The sequence below is a fragment of the Phocoena phocoena genome, chromosome 19 (assembly GCF_963924675.1).
Source record: "Phocoena phocoena chromosome 19, mPhoPho1.1, whole genome shotgun sequence".
NCBI lineage: Eukaryota > Metazoa > Chordata > Mammalia > Artiodactyla > Phocoenidae > Phocoena > Phocoena phocoena.
In genome coordinates this window covers 4,525,805-4,540,220 of record NC_089237.1, presented here as the reverse complement: position 1 = coordinate 4,540,220, position 14,416 = coordinate 4,525,805, and the positions used below count along the sequence as shown (strand labels likewise).

Here is a 14,416-nt window from a genome sequence, read left to right as displayed (position 1 = left end):
AAAAGCCACCGGATATACAGGGCCCAACATGGAGAGTCCACATACACATTTTGAAACAAGTGAAAAAACATTTTAGCGTAGAAAGTAACGTGCACATATTCCAAAGATACAACTAACAGGTGGAGAGAAATTTCGTATTTTCAGCTTGCCACTCCCAGACCCCTAGAACTCTTTTCACTTTTCTCTACTGTTAGCAGTTATTTTGTTAAAGACTTGGAGGAACACTGTCAGTCACCAGCACTTACCTCTCAGTGTGTACACTTAACACAAGACATGCCATGAAAAACATTAGTACCTTCAAAACAGCGCGGTATCAAAACACCTAAAGCAAACACTGTTAGAAGACGCAAGAACAATTTGGGCAAAAGAACACACTTGTAAACCCAAACAAGCACAAAACCACGAAAAGCAGCAAAGGGAGGAAGTCCTGTCGAAGACTTCTCCTTCTCGGCACCTCTTTCCTTCCTTTCTCAGGTGGTGGTACCCTTGGAAATCTCCAAAAGCAGCTTCAGGAGCCAACCAAACCAGTAGTGCCTACAGCTGGAAAATGTATGCCAATGGAAGAACCTGTAGCATCTCACAAACTCTGAGCCTGAGAAACGTACCTAATTTCTAGAGCTGAACAAAAGGGCGGCCCTTTTTCCTTCCAGGAAAGGAGACATCTCAGGGGATTGTAGGTTTCCTGTCGGACTGCTGTCAAATTAAGGACCTTTTGCCCTTTTTCAGCTCCTTCTCTTGAAAGGATGCAGAAATGCAGTATTATTTAAAAAAATTCAGTGAGAGAAAGGAGCTGTCATCACAGCAGGGTGATGCTGCTGTTAGTAATAATTTTAACGATAATAAAAATAACATCTGGGGACTTCCCTGGAAGTCCAGTGGTTAAGTTGCTGCACTTCCACTCAGGGGGTGTGGGTTGGCGGGTTTGGTCCCTGGTGGGGGAGCTAGGATCCCACATGCCGCGAGGCACAGCCAACAGATAAATAAATAATAACATCTGATATTTATGGAACAATCACTAGAGGCCAAGCACTAGAATAGCGGTTCTCAACCAGGGGTATTTTGGCCCCTTGGGGACATTTGGAAATGTCTGGAGACATTTTTCAATTAGCAATAATCGTACCTCGGATAAACCTCACTGGCTACGATACTGCCACTGCACAAAGCTGGAGACATTTTTGATTGTGACAATGAAGGTGTGGTGGCACGTAGGTGGTTTGCTACTGGCATCTAGCCGGTAGAAGCTAGGATACTGCTAGACATCCTACGATGCACAGGACAGGCCCTCACAACGAAAAATCATCCCACCTGAAATGTCAATAGTGTTAAAGCTGATCAACCTTGCAGTAGATCGAGGCTTTTACACGTATTTAACCTTCAAAATAACCCTATTATTGTCCCCATTTTACAGATAAGAACATCTAAGCTTAAGGTAACTAACAAATTCTAACAACTTGTTTTGACTTTTGAACTTTTAGATTTCTTTTTCTTTTTTTAGGGCAAACACAGGATTTTATCCATCTTTTTTGCAGCCAAGCACAGTCTTATATTGAGATCCAAACACCACTTACTGAGTTCTGATGCTGTTTGAAGGCACATTTAGTATTAAATATTATTAAGTATTAATAATTATTAAAATATTTCTAGAACAAACTTGAATGAGATCATTTTGGTGGTTAATAGTCACTGCTTCTTTTTTTTGAAATCTTTGCCTTGTTTATTTATGACAACGAATGCTAAAACTTGGAGACACATTATCCTACAGAAAGTTTGTATCAGCTTACATTCCTATGAATCATGCTTACATGTCATTGAGAATGAGACACAGATTTTTTTCTTGAGATCGATTTGGTTCTACAATAATTGTAGAACATTTAGGTTTGTTCCATAGCTGGGAATTGGTTCTTTCAAATGTCAGCATGAAAGTTATTCAGCTGAAGCTGACCCAACCCCCATCCCATTCTGGGATGAGACTGGGTAACAGCTGGTGACTGGGGAAGGGGAAGAAGATATTATATAATGTCTACAAAAGTAATGAAAAGTTGACAACTGCTAAGATAAGCAACCAGTAAGATACGGAATGAGAATCTACAGTCATTTAAAAATATGTTTTCTAAGCAAAGTATCCAGACTTTCCCTCAGATCCTCTGTTCTTTATGCCTGACCTCTGATAGTGGTGTAGCATGGGCTGTTGAGAAAACAGTGGTCCTGATGCCTTGAGATTTCAGACAAGAGAGGCAATCTCTCCCTGCAAACCTTGTACAGAATTAGGTCACTGAATTCCAACAGTGTTGGGCCCTTAGGAAGATGACTGCTGTTTTTCTTGTTTTCCTTTTTGATAAATGCCAAGCTCCTTGTCAAAATCTTTATGACTAGAGATGGGAAAAACAGACGTTTTCTTTTGAAATCATTTCTCCGCATCTGGCTTGGGTGTTCTGATCACCTCTCTTTCCTCTGCTCTTTTTTCTTTCCTCTTCTCCATTTTTTTCAACCTTTTCACAGTTCTATTTCCATTTTTTCCTCTCTCCTTATATACTATAAGGACCGCGTAAAATATGGAGCAAGGAAAGGGAGGAGAATTGCCTAAATAATTAGACTGACCATCCAATGGGAAAGTTTATATGCATATGTGCTTTTTCTCCCCCTAGGGAGAGGGTCCATCTCTTTCAACAGGTTTTTAACAGTTTAAGAATCACTACTGTGGGCAGACATGGCAGACCACGCAAAGGCAGAGACATGTAAAGAGAACAATACACTTACAGGAGTCAACAGCAAGAACACAACACAGGTTTCTATGCAGTGTAGGTGGAAATGAGGCTAAACAATGTCGACCACTATCAGAGGGATAACCCAGGGCCTGGATGGAGAAGAGGTCTGAGGCTGACTCAGTACAGTTTAAAGAACTAACTGGAACAAGGATACTGAACAAAACCCAGTTGCTCTCAAGTGGCTGATCCACCAAAAACAGCTGATGGATAGGCCAGCAAAACCCAGCCACCCTACACAGGGACTGTGAATTCCCAGTTCACTGTGTGAAAGCTGGACGAGTGGGCTAGAATGTCCAACTGTTTTATCAATCCTTGATCAAATCTCATCCTCTATCCCCCTCCAAACCAAAATAACATCGACTACATCTGCCTCTGGCCCTGAGAAGGTCTGGCCAACCAGCAAGAGGCTGGCACAAGACTCAGCTCCCTCTTCAAGAGCTGTCTTTATACTTGATTGTATCGTGGGCACATAAAACCACATCGAACTCCCCAGTACTGGGAGAGGAAGTTCTTAGGACCGAAGGGGGTGGAAGCGCTGGACCTGAGGTGTGTTGGGAGGAGGTGATGGTTTTCACTGAATTCCTTTTTATATTTTATTTAGATTAAGTTCTTCTCAGCAGGGTGATTTCTTAATTAGAGCCACCCGGCCAGGCAGACCTCCAGCTCAGACCCCTGTGCTGCCTTCTAAGGTTTCCTGAGGAATCTTGTCCTGCCTTATTTCCTGACTTCTAATATTCGAATAGTATGCAGTGCATTTCAATGGGAGGAAAAGACATGTAATTTAATCATCTTTATTAGATTTTGCCCATGGATGGGGAGAGGGCAAGGAAAGAGGAGGGATGTGTGTCCTCTCTTTGTTAACTTTTTTTTTCTTTTTCTCTACCTTACTTCCAGTGGTCAAAGGAGGAGGAGACTCAATGGCCTTCTCCTTTCCCTGTATTTTTGAAACAAAAAAGCGAAATATGAACCTTAAGCCCCCATAAGAAGTGTGTTCATTTCAGAACTTTTCAAGACTTGGTGGAGAGATTTACATAAACAAATTACTCAGTTCCTCCTTCGGTAACCTCGATCTGATCCTGAGATCGTGAGTGTAAATGTGGGGCTCCCATAGCTTTTTGTTCTCTCCATCACTATAGAAGTTGCAGACGGTGCTCAGCAAGACGTCAGCCATAAAAAGGAATGAAATAATGCCATTTGCAGCGACGTGGATGGACGTAGACATTGTCATACTGAGTGAAGTCAAGTCAGACAAAGACAAATATCATATGATATCGCTTATATGTGGAATCTAAAAAAAGTTCATAAGTAAATGAACTTATTTACAAAACAGAAAGAGTCAGTCACAGATGTAGAAAACAAACTTATGGTTACCAAGGGGGAAAAGGGGGGTGGTGGAGGGATAAAATTGGGAGATGGGGGTTTACATATACACACCATTATATATAAAATAGATAACTAATAAGAATCTACTGTATAGCACAGGGAACTCTACTCAGTACTCTGTAATGACCTGTATGGGAAAAGAATGTAAAAAAGAGTGGATATATGTACATGTATAACTAATTCACCTTGCTGTACAGCAGAAACTAACATAACATTGTAAATCAACTATACTCCAGGGCTTCCCTGGTGGCTCAGTGGTTAAGAATCCACCTGCCAATGCAGGGGACTCGGGTTCGAGCCCTGGTCCTGGAAGATCCCACATGCCGCGGACCAACTAAGCCTGTGCATCACAACTACTGAGCCTGTGCTCTAGAGCCTGCGAGCCACAACTACTGAAGCCCGCCCGCCTAGAGCCTGTGTTCTGCAACAAGAGAAGCCACTGCAATGAGAACCCGCGCACAGCAACGAAGAGCAGCCTCCGCTCACCGCAACAACCAAGACCCAACGTAGCTAAAAATAAAATAAATAAATTTATTAAAATAACCCAATATTCCAATAAAAATTAATTTAAAAAACGAAGACCTCACAAAATGGAGGAAAATTAAAGAGGGAAATGGTCCACAGTGCATTCTCTTACCAGCCCTAAATTGGTGTCATTTTGGCCACCATCCAGGGGAGAGAAACCAGCCTATAGAAACAGAGAGAGAAGATGCAACGAAGGGAGGTTTGTTATGCTGCTGTCCTCAGGATGGGATAGGAAAACTGAGTAGGAATTAACATGAGCAAATAGTCAGCAGGAGCTCTTTCAGAGGAAATAAATCTATTGGAGTTTTCCAAGAAAGGGAGACAGAATTCAGCATGGCACATCAAAAAGATAAAGAAAAATACTGTGTCCACAACTCTTCCAACTGTCGTGCTAAATGCAAAGAAATGCACACCCTTCATGTTTCTGGATTTCCACATCGATGGGCACATTTGATGAGGGTCTGCATTCTTTCATTTACATTTTATTACCCCAAATCCACCCGGACGTGTGCGCACGTGTGTGTACACACACGTGCGCACACGCGCACAGACACATACACCCTGCAGCCTGTAACCCTCTCTTATGCCCCTATCCCGTTGATCTTTCTTCACTTAAAAATTATCGGCAAAGAATTTATTCATTTGGGAGAATTCCAGGCACTACATTTACGTACAGTTCCAATGAAATGGGATCCAGACTTTTCAAACCGTGCTGTTTGCAGATAAAACACAAAGGCGGGACCTCATTATCTGGAGACATGGTCCCTTCTTTTCCCTCCTGCCTTTTGTTTCTGAGCAATTTTAAGCTTGTTTGGAAAGTCTCATAACAGGGGCAGAATGTTTTCCACCACATCTATTTCAGGAGGGTTTTTAGTTAAGAATTATGAATTTATCTCTAAACAGACAGAAGAGTTTTACCAAAGCTAGAAAAGACACTTTTGCTAATATCCCATATAGGCTGATCTTAATCCTCTCATTGTTCAAAATGCTTGGTCTATGAGAGTCTTATTTATGTGCCAAATATCTTTATTAAAGCATTATATTAACACAGAAAAAAAATCCCATTACAATGTGTTTCTCTGTGTGATCAAATGTTATCCACAGTCCTGTTGATACCCTATTTATTCTGAAATCTGAAAAGGTAAAATTCTGATACAGCCCACTGTTTGGCCAAGTTTTTCAAAATTCATTGTAATATGGCTGGAGGGGTTACTAGGTCCTAGCCAGGAAAAGGCCTAAATTTTATCAAGGTAGTAGTCCCTAGCACAAAGAAAACGGAAAAACAGGCCTTGCATGCACCCACAGAAATGGATTCTTGGCAACACTGTACCGTGATTTGACCTGTAGAGACACAATGCATCTGTCATATCCACTTTGATTTAAAAAACCCAAGTGGCACATTTGAAGACAAATTGCACTACTGAATCCAGAGTTGTGGGATGGGAAAAGAGTTTAAAAAGTCAAGAGAAGCAAAGTTTGGTGTGTTTGGATATTGGATTTTGAAAGTGAACTAAAAAAATAATAGCAAGAGTTTTGAATGCAAATTTAATGCATGTTCATTGTAAGGGGGCAAAGTCACTCATAACCCTACCACTGAGAAAGTACATTTGTTGTGGATTCCTAGACTGGATTTCTGCCTTCAGGTGGAAGTGAGTTTGAAACAGTCAGCATTAGGAGGTAGTCTAGAATCGTGGGCCTTATGGGCATTAAGAGAACCTAGAAAGAGAAGAGCCCAGGCTCATAGGGTCCAAGGACTCTGGCCTGTCAGGCAGACTTGGAGGGCTAGGTGGACCAAGTAAAGAAATCAGCAGGAGAGTCCAGATGAAGCGGTAGATACAGCGGGACCATGCATGACTGGGTAGCAACAAGATATAGCAACAGAGGTGGGATGGATGTGGCTGACGTCAGAGAGAGAAAGGGGAGCATGCACAGAGCTTGGCCCTGGAGATACATTTCAAATCCTTTAGCCTTTCAAAGATGATTAACCCAAACCACCTTTCTTGCTTCTTCCAGATGCCTTAGTATCTCATATTATTACGAAGTACCTGCCATGTTAAAAATACATGTTTGGGAAGCAAGCGTGATTCTTCTCTTTTCTTTTTAATTGCAGTTGTGATGTACTCACGGCCTGGCATTCGACGAGGTCTGGCTTAGATTAGTCTCTGGCTGAGAGGTGCATGCTAATTTAGTGACTGCAATTATGTCTGTCTCTACCCGCGGCCTGCTCTCTGTGGGACATGCCCTTTGAGTTGTTTTTCTCCAGCAGAAGTAGTGGTTAGGCTGGGCCATCTACAGGTTTTTGCCCCAGGCCCCTTATGACACATATTGGTGAGACAACTGGCCAGGATTAGAGGTATTATCTGTGATACCGAAATTAATTGGCAACGAGGGGGTTGATTTCACGAAAATCATAAGCATCGCAAGCATGTACTCTAATAGAAGTCCCCAGCCATCACAGGTGTGTTTCTGTCTCCCAGCCATTATAATTCTTCCAATAAAATAAGCAAAAGGGAAGAAACGAACTTTCTCTACATACCAGTGCTTTTGCTTGGGGTGTGTCCCATCAGCCACAGGCTGCAGGTAGAGGTGTGCACGTCGGCTGAAGACTCCAGAGCCATCACCAGCCTTTGCTGTTAGTCTGCAGAGATTGACAAAGAGGAAACAAGCTGTATCACCCTGTGCTGGAAAAACTGACAAGTGGGGCAGTGGGTGGGTCCCCCCTCCTGCTGTATTAAAAAACTGCAGAAGCCCCAAGTTTGGAGTTTGGACTGTTTGACCCCAGGGCAAGATAGACTATATATTAAAAACAGATGAACCTATTTGCAGGGCAGGAATAGAGATGCAGACATGTGGACACTGGGGTGGGGGGAGGGTGGGATCAGCTGGGAGACTGGGATTGACATATATACACTACCATGTGTAAAACATATAGCTAGTGAGAACCTGCTGTATAGCACAGGGGGCTCAGCTCGGTGCTCTGTGATGACCTAGATGGGTGGGAAGCGGGTAGGGGGTAGGGAGGTCCCAGAGGGAGGGGATATATGTTTACATATAGCTGATTCACTTCGCTGTACAGCAGAAACTAACACAACATGGTAAAGCAGTTATACTCCAATAAAAACAAACAAACAAAAAAACCAATTCTAAATCAGTTTTAAAATACACATTAAGAAGCCCTTTCCCCCTAGCACACCTGGATATTATTCATCAACAGAAAAAAGAATAAGCTACCTGCTCTCTTTAAAACCACCCTCACACTTCTAGATTCACAAATGATTCCAGGAAACCAACTGCTTGAGTCTGCGCGTTTGGGGGTGAGGGTGATGCCTAGAGTGAAGGGTGGAAAGCTCACTGTTACAAAGCTCCATCTGCTGCTTCCTGAGGTGGGGAGCTTGGCTGTGAAGCCACAGGAGGCTGGAGGGGTGGAGGTTGGGGACAGGAAGAGGAGGAAGTGAGCAAGGGGGCGATGCCTGGGAGGGCTCCGGGAGAGTAACCAATTCCTTCGCTGGGGGCAGGTGGAAGTCTCCAGGGTCATTATCGGGCAACCTGCAAAGGCAAGGGAGGAAAGAGATTTCCGGAAGTCTCCCGCTCTCCCTCCTGCCTGCTTCCCTCCTTCTCCTAGCGGTTGATTGCAAGGAACAGAGGAAGGAAGCATGTATCAAACCCAAAGAAGAAAGGACCCCTGCCATTCCCCGCCACGACACCGACCCTGAATTTCAGCAATATTGTGGCAGCGGTGCTTTGCAGAGTAACAGCAGCCAGGGCAGGAGGCAAATCCGATTCCAAAAGGGCTGTTTTCTTTAGCGCTAAGAGCACAGCATAGGTACAGGTTCCATATCAAAGGAAAAGGGATCAAGTCTGTGCAACCTCACATCAGGACCTGGACTGCGGGGGTGGGGTTGGGTGGGGAAGGCAGGTTCAAACCTCAGAGACTTCAGTCAAACACCAGCTATGTTTCTAGACCTCATTTCTGTGGCTCTTCTTCTGAGCAAACACGCAAATCAGAAGACAATCTGGCTCCTAGGCTACAACTGGTACAGGCGAGGGCTGAGCAATGCGGACGGGCTGCCACAGGCTTATCTTCTAGGTCTTGAAAGGTCATTTTGTTTTATTCTGCTAGCTTTCTACCTGCAAGGAATCCCCCTAGGGGAGAGGTGGGTCTTAACTAGCCTTAAAGGGAGTTTCACTCCCTGAACACTTAATGTAAAGGCCTGAGAGAAAATTCCAGGAGCCAGCATCAGAGGTTTTTTTTGTGTGGATAAAGTAGGGGCCTCCACATTTGCATATAATCAAGGGGCACCTGGTCACACCAGTGACTTTCGTCTCTAGCCTCTTCACCTACCAGAGCAAACCTAAGGCAGGCAAGCATCTTGAGTCTGAATTTTCAGGTGGAACGAGAGAAACCCGGCCGGGGGGAGTGATTCGCTCTCAGTTACTTAGGATGAAAAGGGATCACTTTGGGTGAGGAACACTTGCCTATACCTGCACGTTGAGGTTTGCCTGGGAAAGGAGAGTGAGAGAATGTGCTGGGCTTGGTAATTTCTGATGTCTGTCCTAGTCTCTATTGCTAGTATTTTTTCCAGTCCCCAGATCTCACTGAGAGGAAATCAAGCCTTTTATCAGAACTTCCAGCGCCACCATATTTTTCTGGGTCTGCAAGGTTCCCATGAAGCTGTTACTATTATTGCTTTCCCTCTTTCTTACATTTTCTGCGATAAGGGTTAGGAGCTTTTAAGAACTGGTGGCCACCGGGAAGGTGTACAGAAAAGACAAAGGAACTTTTAGTTTGCTCCTTGGAGGGTGTTTCATTGCTATACAGTTTTGTTACCTACCCTTTCGAGTCAGGCCCCAACAAAGGTCCCGCTGCCCAGTGTCCTTGGAGCTAGTAGAATGACACTGAGTTCGGTTCAGAAGCAAAGCCAGGCTTCATTCTTCGATCAAAGGATGGAGACGGACGAACTCCCACCTTAGAATACCAGCTCTCCAGACAGGCCCTGGGCGGGTTCTTGACCTGGGGAAGGAGGAGGAAGTCTCGCGAGAAGCGGAAGGAGCTCTCGCGGGGAGGACCAGAGTTCTCGCGGGCCTGATCGGAGTTCTCGCGGGCCTGCTCCAGATCCCGTCCGGGCGCAGCGTCTCTGCGCACGGCCAGCTGTTGCTGCCTCCATCTTCAGTTGGGAAGTTGTGCAGATGCTTTGCGCTAGAAACTCTGGTCTGAAGGTGCTGGGTTTGAGGCCTATGCCCGCTGCACCGTTTGAGCCAGTGAAACTAGACTAAGTGCAGAAGAAAAGAAAAGAGAAAAAGGTTAGACTTTGTTGTATTACCCATATTCTATTTTTATTTCCTGGGAATTGTTAATGGGCTTGGCGGTGACAGCTTTTCCTCTTTGTTCCTTCTCTTTTGTGTGGAGGAGGGGTCTGGGTCTGGTGAGGGGACAGCTGTTGAGGTGGAGGGAATCTGCATTATGCCTGCCTTTGACCATTTTTTATCCGTCCATCCTCTATGCAAGTTTTCTGTGAAAGACCTATCCTTTGCTCATTCACTCACTTATTCAGTCAACAAACATGTATTCAGCACATGCTTAGAGTGGAATAAGGCCAAACCCCGTCTTGAATAGGTATGTTTGGGACTTCCCTGGCGGTCCAGTGGTTAGGACTCCATGCTTCCAATGCAGGGGACGCCGGTTCGATCCCTGGTCGGGGAACTAAGATCCCACATGCTGCAAGGCGCGGCCAAAAAATAAAATACAGTAGCAGTAGTAAAATAATTAAGAAAAATAAGAGGTATGTGCCTCTAAGTATCACCTCCCCATCTCTCAAGGCCCTGCCGAGCTTCTGAGAGGGCGCTTCTTTGAGAACGGATGAACAAGGCACAGACCATCCTAAGCGAGCTCTCCCTTTGCATCTCCACTCCTCCTGAGCTAGAGCTCGTCACAGGCCTCCTCTGAAACCCTGGGGGCCGAAAAACCTGACCGAGGTGGAGGGTGTGAATTTTGGAAATAACAGTAAAAACAGCTGTGTGGCGGTAGCTCATTGAGGTTCGCAGACAGCTTTCACATGCTTTAGCTGAACGAGAGGTAACTTGGGGGTTTGTCAGGCGTGAGCTCAAAGGCATGATCCCTCCCTGCTGGCTCTTGAGGTTACTGCTGGGGAGGAAGATGCCCAAGGCAGGCCCCTTGACTCCTCGGCAGCACGGCCATGCTTGAGGGGCACTGGGCAGATGGCGCGTTTCGCCAGAAAGTTAGCCACCGCTCCCGATTGTACTCTCTGGGCCCCGCGCCCCCAAATGATCAGATCACAGAAGGACAGCGTCGAAATCTCGTTCACCTGGCTCAGTCTTTCTAGTCAGCTGCTCCCCTAGCGTAGTCATCTATTCACAAAACAAAAAAGTGACGAAAACCTAATTTTAAAAAAATCGGAGGAGGATGATTTTAGAGATCCAGTCTGGTTTCAGGATTTGGGGTTGTTGGTGTTTCTGTGGGTGTTTTCTTGGACCCCCAATAAGCATTAAAGCAAAACACCCAAACTCGACTGGTTCTCAAGTTTTCACCCTGTGCCATTTCTTACCATACGTCATGGAATCCACAATTATAGGACCCAGAACCGAGTTAATCTTTTTAGGGACAAATTGGGGCACATTCTGTTTTCGAGGGCTGTTTCAAGTCTAAATATCCTTGTCAGTGATTTATGATCTTCCCTGATTGTTTATTTAGTTTCCTTCGTCTTGAAAAAAAAAGGGCACCTTTTAGGGTCAGCCCTCAGAGAACAGCAACTGGACATCTCTCCAGTGTCAGCCCAGCCTCTGGCTTCTGCTGCTACCCAGGCGTAAGGACCAGGACTATGACATGTCTCCAGGCATTTGGTCACCGTCAGGAGATGCTACTCCCTCCATTACAGCTAGGGTTCTGCGAGTTGTGGTGGGGAGGGAATCAGCAAACCTGGCTGATTCAAATGCAATTCCGTTCTTCACTTTCAAGCATTTTGGGTTTGAGAAAACCCCAAACACTTTGAGCCCCGGGCACTTTTTCCATTAATTCTTTTAAACTGATGTGTATGTCAAGGGAAATTTAATATGTAGGTTTCTGATTCATTTACACTTAACTCATCAAAATATTGTTCTGTAAGAGGCATTCGGTGTCCAAGAAATCTTAAGAGCCTTTTTATAAGCTTTTAAACTTCTTTTAAACGTTAAGAAACAGAAGTTGCAGTCTCCCCAAAGTAAACAGGAGTGAATCCCTGGTGGGGGGGAGGGAAGGAGAGAGGGGGAAAGGGGGGGTGGAGGGTAGGCGCCAATACATGCTGACCTCCACCCCCCGAGACACCAACACGGAGCCCAGGATTTTCCAGTCCCCTCCTGGTGCTCAAGGTCTCACCCACAATCAGGGAATCAGGGGAACAATGGGTGGTTCTACCTTTTTGAATTCTGAAGGCAAAGACAAGCTCTTTTAGGCGCCCTGCTGCTGGCAGAAAAATCTCCCAAGTGTTCTCCAGAGAAGAAGGATATAGACTCCAAATTTTTACTTCCAGGCAAGACCCTTTTTTTTTTCCCCTTCAAAGAAAGTGTTCATAATGTGTCCTTTCATTTATAATTTTATGAAGGTCTCAATTGAACATGTAAAGAAAGTGGAAAAATTCTAAGTTGCCGTGGATGTTTGGCATTTTTCCCACTCTTCTAAAATCTACTTTCTCCCCCAAGCAAAATGGTTTCAGAGACTCTAGTAAAAGGGGGAGGACAGTAAGGGAAGCTTTCTGGAATCAGGAGTCTTCATGAGGTACATTGGTACTTTAATTGTTTGAGTGTTTTCACCCTGTTTCACTGGGCTTCCTGTGTTACGAGGAGACTCTTTTGCATTTCATAATGCCTGTAACTTCTGCAGACAGCACTCACGTGTTTTATCTCCTTTTACCGATTAATCCGCAAAGTAGTAGATATCACAGAATCTAGCATCTCTTGTTTAGGTTTGTTGTGCATTGTTTTCATGTTTCTAAAAAGAGGAAGAAACAATGAAATGAATGAAATGAAATCATCCGTGATAAAAAATTTTGTTGTTTTTGGATTTTTAAAAAAATCCTTATAGACGAGCAAATACAGAAAGCATTCATGTTCAGAAAAGGAGCCAAGGGAAAATGTTAGACAACACTTCTCAGGTTTATCGAGTATATTATTTATTAAGTGGAGGCTTTTTAACTTGGTCTGAGTTTCAAGTTATTTATATTAGCAATATCTGTTTTCCTCCTGCCTTGTTTAAACAGATTCAGGTCTTCTAAAAACTGGTATTTTACTCAGATTGAAATGTACTTTCTACTATTATCTTAGATGATTTCAGGTGCAGAGACCAAGATCTTTTACACACCGTAGAAGTTGGTGATAAAAGAGTAGATCAAGAAATAAGAGAAGCTGGAGGCTAAGGCAGGCAAGACCCTTGTCACAGAAGTACAGGCGGAATGTGTTTTGTGAATTCAGTGCCTTACCTGTGGATCCAAAGCCAATATAGATTCTGGGTGCTCATCCTTTGCAAGGACTTTTCCAATAGAGTTTCTTGAGACACATTTTTTGTAACCTGGTCAAATGTTGCTCTACTGCCAGCCTATTGGGTAAGGAATGCCTGACACTTCTGTGTTGCCTGATATAGATGTGGAGATCTTTGTGTAAGTGGATTTAGAAATTCTTCCAGGAGTTCCAAAAGGAAGATGAAAAACATCCTTCTGAAAAACAGGTAGACTTGTGGGTACTTTAAGATACTCGTCTTTCAGTTAGTATTTAAATGTCTCTTTTTTTTTTGAGTAAATTTCAAATAGCATTATTATCACATTCCCAACTATATTATAGTTTACGTCACTGTTAAATTCTTTGTATTCTTTTAATTTTTCTCCTTTTGATAAACTAATATGACTTATATCTTTATAACTGCTTTTGCTTTTTTTTAGAACCCTTTTTGAGCGTTTAGTTTTACAGCATTCCCTAAATCGTAGGTGTAGGGTGTGCTTCTTACTATCCTGAAATATTGGTATTATGATTTCCAGTATTGCTTTTGTGCTACTTGAATTATCAGTTGGCAAAGGAAATCCTTGTCCAAAGGCTACCTTTATTTTCAGCAAGTTTTTAAATTTTTTCTTTCTTGAATTGAAGTTCCTATAAAAAAACAACTGATGTGAATGCAGTGGACATTTATTGAATAGTTTCTTTCTGTTAGGTTTACTATCATTCCATTTAACTGTGGCAACTGCCCCATTTCATAACAGAAAATGTGGCTTAAAGAAGTCACTTGATGCAGATTTTTTTTTTTTTTTTTGGCCGTACCTTGCGGCATGGCACGTGGGATCTTTGTTCCCTAACTAGGGATCGAACCCATGCCCCCCTGCAGTGGAAGCATGGATTCTTAACCACTGGACCACCAGGTAATTCCTCTGATGCGGATATTGATTAGGTAAACCAATACAGATGCTTTGGTGCCAAGTTACTTGAGAATGTTGTCTGGACAATCTCCTTGTGGTGATGTTTGGGTTAATGACCCAGCATCAGAACAGGGCCTTCTGAATTGAGAACATGTGACAGAGCTGGTTACATTTTCTTTGACATAATATTTTTCTTAAGTTCATAGGAATAATTCTTATACCCAGAAGCATATTTGCTCATCTGAGTTGTATCGGTATATTTCTAGTTTTTATTTGTTCATTGATCGACTCAGTTAATGAATACTGACTAATGGCTGGATAAGGCTAGAAACAGATATAGAAAGATTATAC

At 43.5% G+C, this 14,416-nt stretch overlaps 1 pseudogene; it reads right to left on the bottom strand.

The window, feature by feature from the left end:
* Positions 1 to 1,063: 1,063 nt before the first annotated feature.
* On the bottom strand, positions 1,064 to 1,165 carry LOC136139540 (U4 spliceosomal RNA; annotated as a pseudogene).
* Between the last annotated feature and the right edge of the window lie 13,251 nt (positions 1,166 to 14,416).